The sequence below is a fragment of the Diaphorina citri genome, unplaced genomic scaffold (assembly GCF_000475195.1).
Source record: "Diaphorina citri unplaced genomic scaffold, Diaci psyllid genome assembly version 1.1 scaffold735, whole genome shotgun sequence".
NCBI lineage: Eukaryota > Metazoa > Arthropoda > Insecta > Hemiptera > Psyllidae > Diaphorina > Diaphorina citri.
This window is the reverse complement of record NW_007378168.1, coordinates 18,740-33,641: the sequence shown is the minus strand read 5'-3', so window position 1 is coordinate 33,641 and position 14,902 is coordinate 18,740.

The window sequence follows — 14,902 nt, the reverse complement described above, 5'->3', positions numbered from 1 at the left end:
ATCATTCCTTGGGACTTCTCAGTCCTATTGGGGCAAGATAAACAAGGTACATTCTATTCTACCTAATATTTTCTCAGGTACTCGGTAAATACGAGTACATAAATTAATCGATTTTAATATTATTGAGTTTGAGAGGGTCCACTTTCCACTAATATTTAATAAAATTCATCAATTTTTTGCTATCTGTTATCCTTTGGGCTGTCGAAGTGACCTGTGGAAGGCACGTACTTATTTATTCAGAATTTCAGATAGATACGAGTATTAGTGAAGCTATGTAATATTGTAATATTACCAACCTATGCTATGGAAGGTAAGGATTTCTCGTTTATAATTTTCAGACATTCCGCATACCTTTTTGGGAGTTTGAAACTTTTCCAAGTTGAAGAAAAGGACAAAAACTTTCACCTATTCGTGTGCTGTTGCTGTGTGAATGCAAACTTTTTCGCGGTGATAACTTTTTTTTCCGTTTCGGTAACCAACTTAGTTTGTGTCATTACCATTTCTGATGTTTTGGTAGTGATACAGCCTGTAAATTTCAATTTATAGTCAGAAGGTAAACTTTAAACTTTTCGTCGTAAAAAGAGTAGGTTGAACTTTTTTGTCTTTCATTCACATACTTCAGTACGTTTCTCTAAGATATACATACATGCTTGTGTAATGTGTACGAGATGTAGATTTTAAAATGTCCAGTGTATTTTTTTCTCTCTTCCGATTCCGACGGCCACGCCTTGCAATTACCACTGATTACAGAACCGGAATCACAACTCTAGTAAATCACCTACACAACTAGTCTTGAAGCTCCAGACCCGACTACAATTTCATAATGTCTCATTCATAGTCCAGGCAGACCCGACTACAATAAAATTTCATAATGTTCGGTACTGATTTATAATGAAATAAATCTTCCCTCGCTCTATAAAATGTAAACAAAGAAAATTAATAATAAAAACAAACAAGAACTAAAAAGGAGGAGGGGGAGGAGGAGGAGGAGACGGAAAAAAATTCCTTTTTTTTTCTCTCCCTGGTTTTTTAACTATCATAAAACACGTTGTGAAAAAAGAATGCTCCAAGCTGGTATGATGACTGCACTGAAACCATACCCAAGCTTGAAAGACAAAGAAAATGATGTACAGGTATGACTGTAAAGGTAGGTACCCTCATACGTACATTACTGCTGGTTTTACCTCTGTGTTCTTTATGAACAGCTTTCTTTTCTCTTCAATGACTTCTCATTGTTAGTAGTTTAGATGTTTACCGTTTTCTCAAATCAAAAGTTTCGGTTTTCATCTGTTCTATGTTGTCTTTATTTGTTCTCTCAGTTTCTCTATTCTTCTTTCTTCGGAGTATTTCTGTTTGTATTTTGTATTTCAAACAATTACTCATCTTACAGATTCAATAACGTTCCGTGATTTGCACGTGTTGTATGTTCACTGCCCGCATTTCTGAGGTATTGGGGTTTTCCTTTGTTGACAAAATTCATGTTTCTTTCTTCTTCTTCTTCTTCTTCTTCTTCTTCTTCTTCTTCTTCTTCTTCTTCTTCTTCTTCTTCTTCTTATTTTTCTTCCTCTTTTAAATCGCAAAGAGTTCAATTGGATGAGAACACATCACATGGCTTCACGCTCACTCCATTTTGTCAAGGATCCAGGATCTATGTTCAACTTGTCCTTGGGATCTACATTATGGGTATTTGAAGAAATCATCTACTGACGAAAATTTGTTATGAAAATGTTGTGCATGTTTTAGGAGATCCAAGTTCCCTTTCTCTTTGATAAATTATTTTCCTGATACGTTCATAAGCATAATAACGCTTTAATGGCGTCTCACTTTGCACTAAAAAATCTTTGGGTGCATGAGTTTGAAAATATTTCTCATGAGAAATTCTTTTGAAATTAAATGCGTCGTGTACCTATGATGCACTATGCACCAATTTTCTTTAGTTTAAATTTCACACATACCTATCTTTATTATTGCTTTTATTATACATAGATACTTAGTTATTAATGTTATTATACTAAAATTATGTACAAATTCTTGCTTTGTATGTATGCACTCGTAAGTATGTAGGTAACTATGTTTAAAGTTTTCCATGCTACCGAAATTTCTTTTTGATTGCATATTACCTATAATAATTATGTATATGAACAAATTTCTTGCTTCAACGTTTTCCATTCTACCGAATTTCTAAGCAAACACATTTAAACATGTAGGTTGCATCACCTAGAACATTTAAGAGTATGTAGATATTTCGGGTATCTACCTCTAGGTATAAGTAAATACCTTACTAATTTAATAAATTTAGGTATCTAGGTATTCAATTTATTTTCCAAACCACATTTTTTTCTGCAGCAAAATCGCACTTCTGAGGAATCCTATTGGGCCATCACTGCTCTCAGTGGTATTTTCCTGAGAAATGGTACATATTAATCTAGTCTGCAAAATAAAATTGTCACAACAGATGCGACACGTACAATTTATCAATGTTCGGTTGTTCCTCAATAAATCCTATACAATATTTTTCTGACACTCTCATTCACTTAATTGCTTCTCTCTCTCTCCTCTCTCCTCTCTCTCTCTCTCTCTCTCTCTCTCTCTGGCTTTCTCTAAGCATTTCAACAGCAGGTGTTATTGTAGATAAACAACACCTCCATATGCAACACAATAACATATGCGTTTTTCTCTCTTTCTCTCTCCCTTTCTCCTCTCTCTCTCTCTCTCTCTCTCTCTTACTCTCCTCCTCTTCTCTCTTACTCTCTCTCACTTTCCCCTCTCCTCTCTCTCTCTCTTTCCTTACTCTCCTCCTCTTCTCTCTTACTCTCTCTCACTTTCCCCTCTCCTCTCTCTCTCTCTTTCTTCTCGTTCTCTCGATCTTACTCTCCCCTCTCACTCTCTCTCCCTTTCTCTTTCCCTCTCTTACTCTGTCTCTTTTTCTCCTCCTTCTCTCTCTTACTCTTTCCTTTTCTAAGTCTGCCTCTCTCTCTCTCTCTCTCTCTCTCTCTCACTCTTCTCCCTACCAACTGTTTTTGGAAACTCCTTTCTGTTTTTGGAAACATGAAATATCGTTTGTTCGTTGAAATATGATTCGTGAATTCGTAATGTGCTGACTTTGGCCTCATTTATAAAGTGCACTGTGTACAATACCTATAAAGTGTACAATACTTATAAAGTGAACAATACCTATAAAGCGTAATACCCCATAAAGGAAAAATAAATGTAATATTTCACTGACTGCAGTTCTGATAGTAATGTATATAAAACAAGGTAGTTTCTCATGATAGTACATTTTTTAGTTCAATCCGAATATAAGCCATTGGAACATAAACAAAGAAAAAGTTGCACAGTTTTTATATACCTACTAATCTATTATGTTTCTTGGGAGATTACTCGTAGTTCCGACTTGGTTGATATTTTAATGAAATGTCTTTAAAAAAGCATACTGATGCATGAATAATAAGGGATTTTTAGTCATTTTGTAAATAAGAAGCTCTAGGTAGGTACTTGGAATGCAATAAATTATATACATATGACAGTATATGACTATCCCTATGTACTTATAAGCAATAAGCACATAAGCAGTATTTTATTTGACATTCGGTCTGACATGCAAGATGAAGTCTGACCTTTCACTATAAAAAAAAAAAAAAAAAAAAAACCAAAGAAAAAAACTAAACATTAAGAATAACAAACGATAGGTACTTAAAAAGAAAACATTAACAATAAGTATGAGTATGACTGTATACTCATGTAGGATTGTAGGTAGCTATATGTATATTATTAAAAAATAAAGGCGCTCGGGATAAAATGATAAAGCCTAGGTACCTACCCTAAAGAACGCACATTTTCCACTCTTTTTGTAACAGAACAAAAATAAAAAAATGTTGTAGGTAATATCAAACCCGCTGTTCCACATTGGATTCAATTATCAACATGAGGCCTCAAATTTTCCCTCACACGCACGTACAGCTTGTGTTAATCCCGATTAAATTTATAATGATATCCACACACAAGGCGTTTTTTTAGGGAGGGAAAAAAAGTGTTTACTCGCCCGACTTTGGCCTTTTGGGATTACGCTGAACCTTTGGATTATGGATTTCGAAACCTCCTCTTCGATCCCCAGGAATTTACAGCTTAAATAATAATGTATGTAGAATGTAGATACGTATTCGTAGGTCTTAGAATGCTTAGATAATAATGTAGATAACATAAATTGTCTTGTAATTTTAACGAAAAACATCGTTTTCACTGTAGGTAATGCTGTTGGGGTTACATAAGTTTTTGTAAGTTTACACTCTTTTGGAAAGGAGTGTAAATATAGATTTTACACTTCTTTTTACAGGCTTGATCTGTTAAATGCATCAGGGATGTAATAGACTTTAGGGAATAGACAGGAATTATGGACGTAAAAGGTAGGGGTGAAAATGTATTTTAGGTACAAGGGTTCTGGCAGGAATGATGGAATTAAAACGAAAGGTAGGTTCGTATACCTACTCACATCTTGTATGTAAAATTTTATGGGGATGAGGGGAAATAAGGAAAAGGTAAAAGAAGGAAGAGAAGGGGAGAGAAGACAGAGTATTAGGGGATAATACCCAAGGAAGAACAAAATTGAGAAGAGAGGTAAAATCACGCAGGAATATAAATTGGGAGATAGGTGAGGGAAAGAAGGTACATACAAGAGTATTAGAGGCTATTAGGTATGGAGAGGGGTGCAAAGTAAAGTTGTACGAAACGATAAAACGGACGAAGGGAAATATAAATGGAGGGAGGTAAATATTTTTCACACACGTTACACTGACCTGATGTAGTATCCAACGTATTCACGTGACAGAAGTAAATCGCATTCTCTTCTTCCTCTCTAATTCCCAGAGAAGTTCAGAATATGGCACTTATTTTTCCAAAATATGGCACTAAAAAGCATGGCAATATGGCACTTATTTTGGGAAAATATTGCATTTATTTTTTCAAAACATGGCAAAATTAGCAATTTTTTAAAGAATTAGAGGTAGGTAATTGTTTTACATTTTTCCTTGGAAAGTCAAATAAAAATTGAATTTTCAAGGTTTTAAAATAATTTTTCACTGTTTTGACTTCAGATATGGATTTTTGAGGACTTTTTACGTAGGAATTCACCTTTCATGCTATATGTTTCCCCAAATGCATAACCACTATTTGCGTACGGTTCTTTGGATTTTTTTTTTTTTTTTTTTTTTTTTTTTTGTTTTCTATTTTCCCCTAAAAATGCTTAAAATATGGCAAAATAAGGCTTTTTAGCCTTTTTATGGCATTTTTCCAAATTTTGCTAAAATTTGGCAAAATAGTATGGCAATATGGCATTTGAACTTCCTTGCTGATTCCCCTCCTCCTCCTCATGTCCTTCCTCTCTATCCTTCTCCTCTTATTCTTCCTCCCTCTTCTCCTCCTCGTACATGTCTTCTTTTTCCCCAATCTGAGTATTAGTAGGTAGTGGGTATACCTATGTTGAATAACTCTGCATTTTTGTAGGTATGTACCTATGTGTGTAATAATAATATTCTACGTCTCTTTTGGTGTGGGTATGAGGGTTATTGCGTGCCAAAGAGTTAGTACATTCAACTCGGGGAAATTCTATTCTTATGGTTCAAATTACAACAATTTTATTTTATTTTTAATTTATTTTAATGTACAGGTAAACATAGGTAATTATTATGTACCTATGAGAAATGTCAAATTTCTGTCAACTCCGTTGTTTCTGGGTGTACGTAAAAGTTGTAGGTACCTTTTCTGCTGACGAATGGTAGGAGGGTTATGTAGATAGGTATACGGTTTTTACTCTTTCTCTTATATTTTTCCATGTAGGGTTCTTTTCTCTTTATATACAAAAACTCAAAATTTCTCCTTGTAGATGACCCTGTCTTGAGAAAAATGAAGCTTACTGTTAGTGCTTTCGTCTTTTGTTACACATGACATCTGAGAAGTAACAGCAGGGTAATTTTTCAGCCCGATGTCTGATGACTGTGACGACAAGGAGGGTCAGGAGCAAACTCGTTGCCTACAAAAAAAAAAAAAAAAAAAAACTTTTTTTTAAGAGGTTTGACAGAGGGAACTGTAACTGCTAGGGTCTTATCGTCCCGAAATCGAAGAGAGAAGGAAGATGGGATAGGAGGAAAGTCAGCCGTTCCGAGAACGAACAGTACCTAGATATTTTATTATAATATTTTTATCGTGTTTCATCATCATTCGCTTGTCAGTATGAGTCTGAGTGCATTCTAAAACCCAAAAGCACAAATCTAAATCTAAAAAAAGCAGACTTTGCTGGGACTGGGGAGTTAACCCGGATCTTCTGCTTTCCAGGCCCAGTGTAATGACCACTAAGCAGTATAAAAGTTACCAATGCAGTATCGTCCCTAACAACATTTTCGGTTCGGTAATTGTTGGCCTTATAACATATAATGTAGGTACGGTATATCGTAAGGCCAACAATGGCAAAAAATAAATAAATAAATAAAATAAAATAAAAAATGGGGCTCTGATTGATGAATTTATCTAGGGAACAACAAAAACTCGAAATTCTCAAAAAGCAAAAATCTCCTTCAACAGCCTCACTCACTTCATTTCACTTCTCGTATCATCATTTGTCATAGGGACATATCCTTTTATTACAATTGAAAATTATCCTTCTCCTTTCTTCCCCTTTGCTCCCCCTTTCCCTAAAGTACCTGAGATGTGTCTCTTCCTTCCCCTTCTTTGTTTTCCTATTCCTCCTCTCCCGCGTTAAGATTACATTTGAAGAAATAAAACAAGCTGGGCCCGTCCCTCCGGGAATTTTTTAGCCCGTAGTTTATTCGATCGTGGTTAAAGAAAATCAGTACCTATGTACCTACCTAATTTGTTTAATATTCAGTTTATTATTATTATTATTATTATTATTATTATTATTATTATTATTATTATTATTATTATTATTATTATTATTATTATTATTATTATTGAATTGATTTTTTTTATTTTACTTTCATGTAATGATTTAAAATCAATACTAGAGCCCGTTCTCTCTTTATTCCTTTTTAATATTGAAGTCACCCATCCATTTATTTGCCTTGCTCGGCGTAGCTTAACATAGGTGACGCTAAAACCGGTCTTAAATTATCGACTGAAGTGTTGTCTAAAACTTTCTGGCTTTGAGTTCATAGGTCGTCGCAACAAATATCAAGATCAGAGCTCATTTGTGTGAGAAAATGTGAAAAAAATCCCCCAAAAACCAGTTTTTTGGCTTTATGGTTGTCTGGACAAAATTTGCACCACACTTTCGTGTTCCTGCAAAAAAAAGACCATTAATTTGATATATAGGTCGACCAGGTTTGGATAAGTCCTTCTATGGGGACAGACAGACGACACCGAAGCGAATAGGTACAATAGCCCACCCTTTTACCTTTTTTTTTTTTATTACTATCGTAATATTAAAGGAAGGACGGGCTAAAAAGGTAGGAAGAAAGAAATCTTGCGGATGAAAACGCCAGGGTCACAGGGGAAAACGGTAGAAGGTTGAAACGGATTAAAGCGAAGACAGCTTTCAACGAATGAAATCCCTTCTGTGACATTTTACACGGGGGGGCATTTACATTTTACATGTGCGGAATCTACACATTTGTAAATAGGTAGGTACACACATCAATTATTTATTAGATAAGTCATTTCAAATTCTTCCTCGAGAATTGCTCACTTTTTCAATTCCTGTTCTCAATGAGAATTTGAAACTACCCAGTTTAGAGCAATACATCCCCATTCATTGTTTGCTTTCTGTTTACGACCAATTTACTTTTCATGTTTGTAGGGTTGCTCTTAAAAAAGGAGCATGAAATAAAAACGGTTGACGTAGGATGGATTGTTTTTTCCGTTCAACTTCTTCACATTTCATATCTACCTCATGTGGTATGTATACCTATATTGGTATTTCTCTCCTTCTTACAAGCAAAATGTCACTTCGATGGAAAGCTTAGCAATTCAAGACGGCTGTGTCCCAATTATATTCCTGAAAGGGATGTTGTTATACACCTAGGGACGCTGTTATACCTATTTACTTTCCTTTTACTGTAAAGTAAGGTGAATGCAGCATGCATTAAGCACTGCGCTGCAATTCCCCCAGTAATGAGGAGCTTGATGTAAGCACAGCTTTATTATTCCTTTTGGAGAATGAGCCCCATAGCTCTCAATCAACATCCGTATGACGTACCTATGACGTATGGCAATAAAAATTATAGCTAATACTTACGAGTATTTATACTTCTCGAATAGGACTTAATAAGAGTCTCAAGAGTCCCTAGTGTCGCCGAATTTTCATAAAATTTGGATGATAAAATTTTATACGTTGCGCGTCGGCTGAGATTGAACCCATACAATCCTGATTACCATCAGGCTAGGCTAGAGTGTTGACCACTATACCACCGAGGCAAAAAAGACTCATAAGTAAAAGGTAACCACAAGGTGGGGGTAAAGCCTGAGGGTCGTATGTCAAGAAGAATATCAGGTATCTTTTCCTTTCGTAAACGGAACTGGTCCAAGATGGCGCGCCATCGGAATCGGTTATTTATCTCTGGCATTATCAAACGTGTCTAAGGCCAGTCACTCACTATCAGGTAGACCTGATAGGTACACCTGATCAGGTCCGCCTATCAGATCTACCTGATAGACTATCTGATAGTATGTGTGCTCATCAGGTATCAGATAGATCTGACAGGGGGGCCTTTTTAGCAGTACCTGTCAGGTCTACCTGATAGTGAGTGGCTGGCCCAAGGGACGCCGCGCCAGATGTTAGATCTGAAGAGGTTTATTTTAGCACAGTAGACTGAGCAAGGGTTTCTTTCAAACTACCAATATGGCAAAATATCCTTCCACATACACCTACACCTATCCTATAAATACCTATATTGTGTGTGAATATCAAATTGGCAAGAGAAATTTTTCTTTGAATTTTGTGATGTGTGCAAGACTTTCCTTCCAGTCTTGATATTACGAAGGCATCAGGAACACCTGTGAGCTACCAAGGATAAACTTACCCTCTTCAAGCAAGCTTCTTATGGTGGCTGAAGAATAAAATATACCCAGGTATGTATAGAGTATACTGTATGCCAAGGCCGTATTTAGGGGCATCCCCCCTTCTCGGACATTTAGGGACCCCTAAAAGTAATAATACTTTAAAATATCTGCCTAAAATTTGTATTACAACCCAATCTCCCCCAATAAGTCACCTGCTTATATTCTTGCCCCTCCCCCCTCTTTAAAATCCTGGATACAGGACTGCTGTAAATAAATATAACCATAGCTACTCCTATTATTTCCCATTTTTCACGTTCCCTACTTTTTATGTCTTGGAAAAAGATAACCTCAGTAAACTTATGGTCTAAAAAGTTAGGTAGGTAAATAGCTCTACCCTAGGGAAAGATTGGAAGGTACCCATAATGTATATGTATCTCTACGTAGATACCGGTAATAATGTGTACCTACACACTGAATTCCCCAAACAGGATATTACTTTTATAGTAAAACTTACATGATACCTACATCTAAGTATATTTATGTGGTACCTACAAGTGTAGCTAATGTAGATATCTAAAGATACCCACACCAGATTTATGTAGGAAGTAAAATAATGGTGATATAGGTACCTACCTATATTATTATTTTTCTTCTTTCTTACAGGTATATTTTTATAAGGAAGGTACCTACCTACTTAGGTAGGTATAAGAAATATTATGAATAACGTACTTAGCACATTGCATAATCAAATTGTTTCCAGGCGACCATACAAATTTCATACCAATTTTATCTCGTAAGTTGGTAGGTAGGTACCATATTATTCAGAATATCAAAATCTAAAGCTTCAGCTAGCTACACATAAAGGAATGTATTCTGAGTTATATTCTTGTAAAAAATACTGTTAGCAGGGCCTAAATATTTTTTGTCTGAAATTATTATAAATAGATTTGCCTGGATGAAATTTTAACTGCTAATTTTCCACCTCTTTTTCATTCAATTTAAACTTCTCGTGCTTCAAAACATGCAGAAAAAAAGATACCCAGAGAAATATTAAGGAAATTTTCTAAAACTATGTTTTTATTATTCTTATTTTTATGATCATTATTCTTTTGAATAAATATGATTGCGGAGACGGAATAAATTTCACCATTATCTTTCTCCTGTTGCAAGAGGAAAGCAAACAAACTTGGTTCCGTGACTGTATTCCTCTACATATTTATACAAATATACAATACCTACTCTATTTTGTTGTGCATAAGAGCAGGTATCTTTAAGCAAGAATACCGTATAGATACCTCTCATTCCTACGTACCTACGGTATTGTTGCATCTATTTGCTTATCTTGATACAATTTACCGTAGCTATTGACTTGGTCCATTTATAAGCTTCCTATAATGTTATCCGGGAAATCAATGTAATATCACGTATTAGACGTAAACATAGGAATGCCCTAAAGTGCATTTAAATGCAAAACGATGTACATACATATTCATGCACCTATAGGTACTTATTTTGTGCTAATTTGGATTTAATCCGGGGATGAGAGAGAGAGAAAGCTTTAGTATAGCAATTAAGGTCTTACCTATCAAGGGGAAGTGATTTAGGTTAAAAGTTCGCTAAAATTTACTTGTCAGTTGAACAGTACCTAAGGTACCTACTAAAATTCACCGACTGTAAAAGCATTCAGTTCGAAATTCCAATGTCCTCGCATGTTGTGAACGATTTTCAATTAAATTTCAACTTTCAACCTTTGCCAAATTAAATTCTTTAAACTTTTTTTTTACTTTCTATTACCCTTATTAGTCCTTCAAAATAAAAATAGAATTAGCATTTTCCTTCATTTTTGGAATAAACAAATTCGCTTATTCTGTCGTCTGGTAAGGGAATTAATGTCACTCTTTGGACAAAATTTGCTCTTTTCATTTTCCACTTAAGCTGCCAGGGCTTGTTTTAACTCTCACAAGGACATTTCTAAATTTAGTTAATTTAGCACTCGAAGTTTACATTGATTTAAATTAGACAATTTAAATGGAACATCTACAAATTTTAATTTAATTTAAATACAGGATTTAGGTAGCATAATGCAATACAAAATTTAAATATACAATTTTCTAGTGGAGACGCCAGGATTACGAAGAAAGATCCTTTGAAGTCTATTACATTATATCATAGGAGATAATGACCTCAAAGATAATAAGAAAAGTCTTGAAAACAGAATAGAGAAAGGATTTGGAGCATAAATGTAGTAATTGCAGTACCTAGGTATATATGATGGGGAAAAAACATATTACACACCATTATCACTTTGTCACCGTTACAAATTGTTCACTTTTCCACATGTGGGTTGTGGGTGTAAATTAAGTTTTCCTGATATGATTAGTCGAGTAATTCAGTTAGGAATTTAGTTAGTGTATGAAGGGATGGTGAATTTTATATCTCTGTTTATTTTTACGTCATGGGACTCAGCGGTTGAAGGAATATGTAGAAACGAGTGCAATATGGGAAGTAAATATGGGATAAGGGATGGGAATATGGGACAAGATAGGGGTTGCAAAGTCTGTGGTGAGGAAGAGGAAAATTGGACAGGTTCTCGCCATATGGTGTCCCTGACATTGGGTTTTATGTTGGCCATACTGTGTCAATTACATTTCTCCTGCTGTAATTAATTTTGATGGAGTCATAAAACTGCCTCGGTGGCGTAGTGGTCGAGGCGTTCGCCTGGTAAACAGAAGGGCGCGGGTTCAGTTCCAGCTAAGGCAGAAAATTTCATCTTAGATTATTTGAGCATTTCATCACATAGTAGGTAATAGAGATCTATGGGGACTTTGTTATGGTCAATCTTCGTACCCTTTTCTTGTGGATCCGCTCTTTACTTGCCTAAGAGGCAGACTGAATTTCAACATCATTTGGCTGTAGAGCGTGGGGTTATCATTATCAGGAAATGAATGTCAGTCACGTAGGTATTAATTCTAGTAATAATAAATCATCAACTCCGTAAATCTCTATTAGGTATCTTGGGATATTTTCAGCTTTGAAATCTCCCTAAACAGGTTAGTCAAGAAGATGGAGAGGAAGAAATTGACAGTTAGGGTGGTGAGAAGAATAGGAAAGGAGAGAGAGAGAGAGAGAAAGAGAGAAATAGGGATAAAGAAGGCCATAGGAAAGGAGAATACAAAAGAAGAGAGAGAGAGAGAGATGTTAAGGGGATAATTTTAATTGCATTATTCAGTAGAGTTTAAAGGGTAATGAAAAGTGCAAGAGAAAGAAGGACACCCCTCTCAGGACGGTATTTAGGGGGGGGGGGACAAGAGGTCCAACCCCCTCCCCTTCAGGCTCTATTTGTCCCTAAATGTTGTTATAAACAAAATGGTCTCTGATTTGGAGCAACCTCGAGCTAAGCCATAAGACATGCACTGTTCTGATTCTTGGGTCCCCCCACCTGGATTCGGGCCTGCACACTCTTATTTGAGAAATAGAAATAACGTTTGTGATAGAAAAATATAGTAGGTAGATAAATATCTAGGCAAAAAATGCAAAAATCTAAATGGATTGAGAGAGACAGAGAGAGAGAGAAGGATGGTAAAGGAAATAAGAAAATAGCTTTGTAGACTTGTAGAGGATAAATTTAATAAAGACTAGGCGAAACCCATCGCTTCGCTCCGGATTTCTGCTAGTAAATCCTTAAGGCATGGCTGTTCATGTCACTCATCCATTTAGTGGTCTTCATATCCTTTTGAATATAAAAGTTATAGACACAGAACTCCTCTCCATAACATAAGCATAGTAGGAGTTACAAATGTAAATATTAAATTGAAGCATTAAAAACTTTTGACAGCTCAATCATATAGGCATACATTGTTATGTAAAGACACTCGTATACCTGTATTTGCGTTCGTAATACCTACTGTCATTTTTGTTCTGTGTAATACATATTATACCCTCTGACTAGGTTTTTTTTTAAATGAAATATGAACAAAATTTTATCTCTCAAAATGTAACAGTAGGTACTTTTTTTGAAAGGTAATTTTTTTTTCGCCATTCCCATTACAGAAAAAATGATCCCATAAACTAAAATAAAGGTAAGGAAGTAAGGGAAAGGGACAGTAATAATTTATTTTTACGCGAGGTGGTGTGTGTAAATAAATAAATAAATAATAAAAAAACAACAACAATAGGCATCTAAAAAATATAAAAATAACAATGGAAAAAATATATCAAATCAGGCACATCCGATAACACTTTTGAAAAAAAAAAAAAAAAACCAACAACAACAGCCAACCGTGTTATGAGTAAATAATTGTTTAATAAAATTGTAGCTCCAACAACAAAAGAATCTTGAGCCTAGATACTCCAAAACTACCCTCGAAGCAAAAAATATTGCTACGTTAATATTTTACTTGGAAGATTAACTTACCTAGTTATATTTTCACCTATACCTTGAAAAGCCATGTATATTGGTATCATGTTCACCGGAAAACATTATACAGGGAAACCAACATTTGAAGATTATTATTTTTTACTCGGACCGCGTCCCCATTTCCTTGGTATGACGGGAAAATACCGCTTGGTACACCTTCCACATCTCTGCCTCTAACAGCTTTATAAACCTGGTCCATCTAAAAGCTTTATATTTTTTCCTGGTCCATCTAACAGCTTTATATTTTTTCCTGGTCCATCATGTGTTTTTCAAATTTTTAATAAAGTCTTGTTGGAATAGAGGGGAGCACCCCCCGTTGTTGTCCGTTTTGCTACATACTCTATACTACAGATGCACAGAGGGAGATTAAACTGTGGAGGGAAACAAAGTGGAAGAAAACGACTTAAGGAGCATAATATTACTTTGTATACAGTGTGTTAGTAAAGTTTCCCCTCCTTAACTTTTAGGCAGATCATCGGCTCAGTGTAGAAACATGAATTTTCGACAATTGTTCATGAATTAAGGTTTACTTTACACCAAATGGAAATTTAAGGGCGATTTCAGGGTAGCTCCAAAGTGAAATCTAAGGCAGTTGAAGTAAGTACCAACGTCCCACACCCTACAGAATATTTATTATCAGATCCTAAGTCTTATTAACGAAGAAACAAACTTTTTCAGCTTTTCTCGGAAGTTGCAATCCTTCAAGTTTAGTCAGTCCTGAAACCTCTGAAAAGAGTGAAAAGTTTCATTTTAATGCAGTTATTAACAATGTTTATAATGTTCTTTATTATTATTATTTTCAGTTTTCTTCCATAGTTTTCTTTCTAATTTGCTTTTTCTTTCGTTAAGGAAAAGCTGTTTCATTTAAGTCTTCGGATTACTCTTATTGTTGCTTACATGAAAATCTTTTATAGATATAGCTATATGTATAAAACATAATTTATACCTACCTATACATATGTATGTATACTATACTAGTAGCTCTTATCAGAATTTTCTCCTTTTATCTAAGCGTTTATGATTAAATCAGTGTTTCTGCCCCATGCAACTCTTTAATCATTAATGCATTTCCTTTTGCTAGTTACTAGCTACCTAGCTACCTACTAAATGAAAATTATAAAAAAAGAACGCTTTATAAATATTGTAGCAGAATTAATTACCTAATCTTTCGATGAGATGCATAAGAGTGTTCTTTTCTAATACAGGTTGTTTAAAAAATAGGGGAACAAGGGGGGCAAGGTAGGTATAAGTACTATGGATATTGGATAATAAGGAAAGTAAAAATTATATGAATATGAATGAGGATTTCCACTTTTAGATCCTCGGAATTCTATGAAGGTCAAGGAAACATATTTAATATTAGGTATTATTTTATTTTCCCAGCAATCAGCAGCATGAAAATAATAGGTAGGTGTACCTTGTAAACATTCGGTAAGTAATATTTTTTTTTTTTTTTTAGAATATACCTTGTTTATC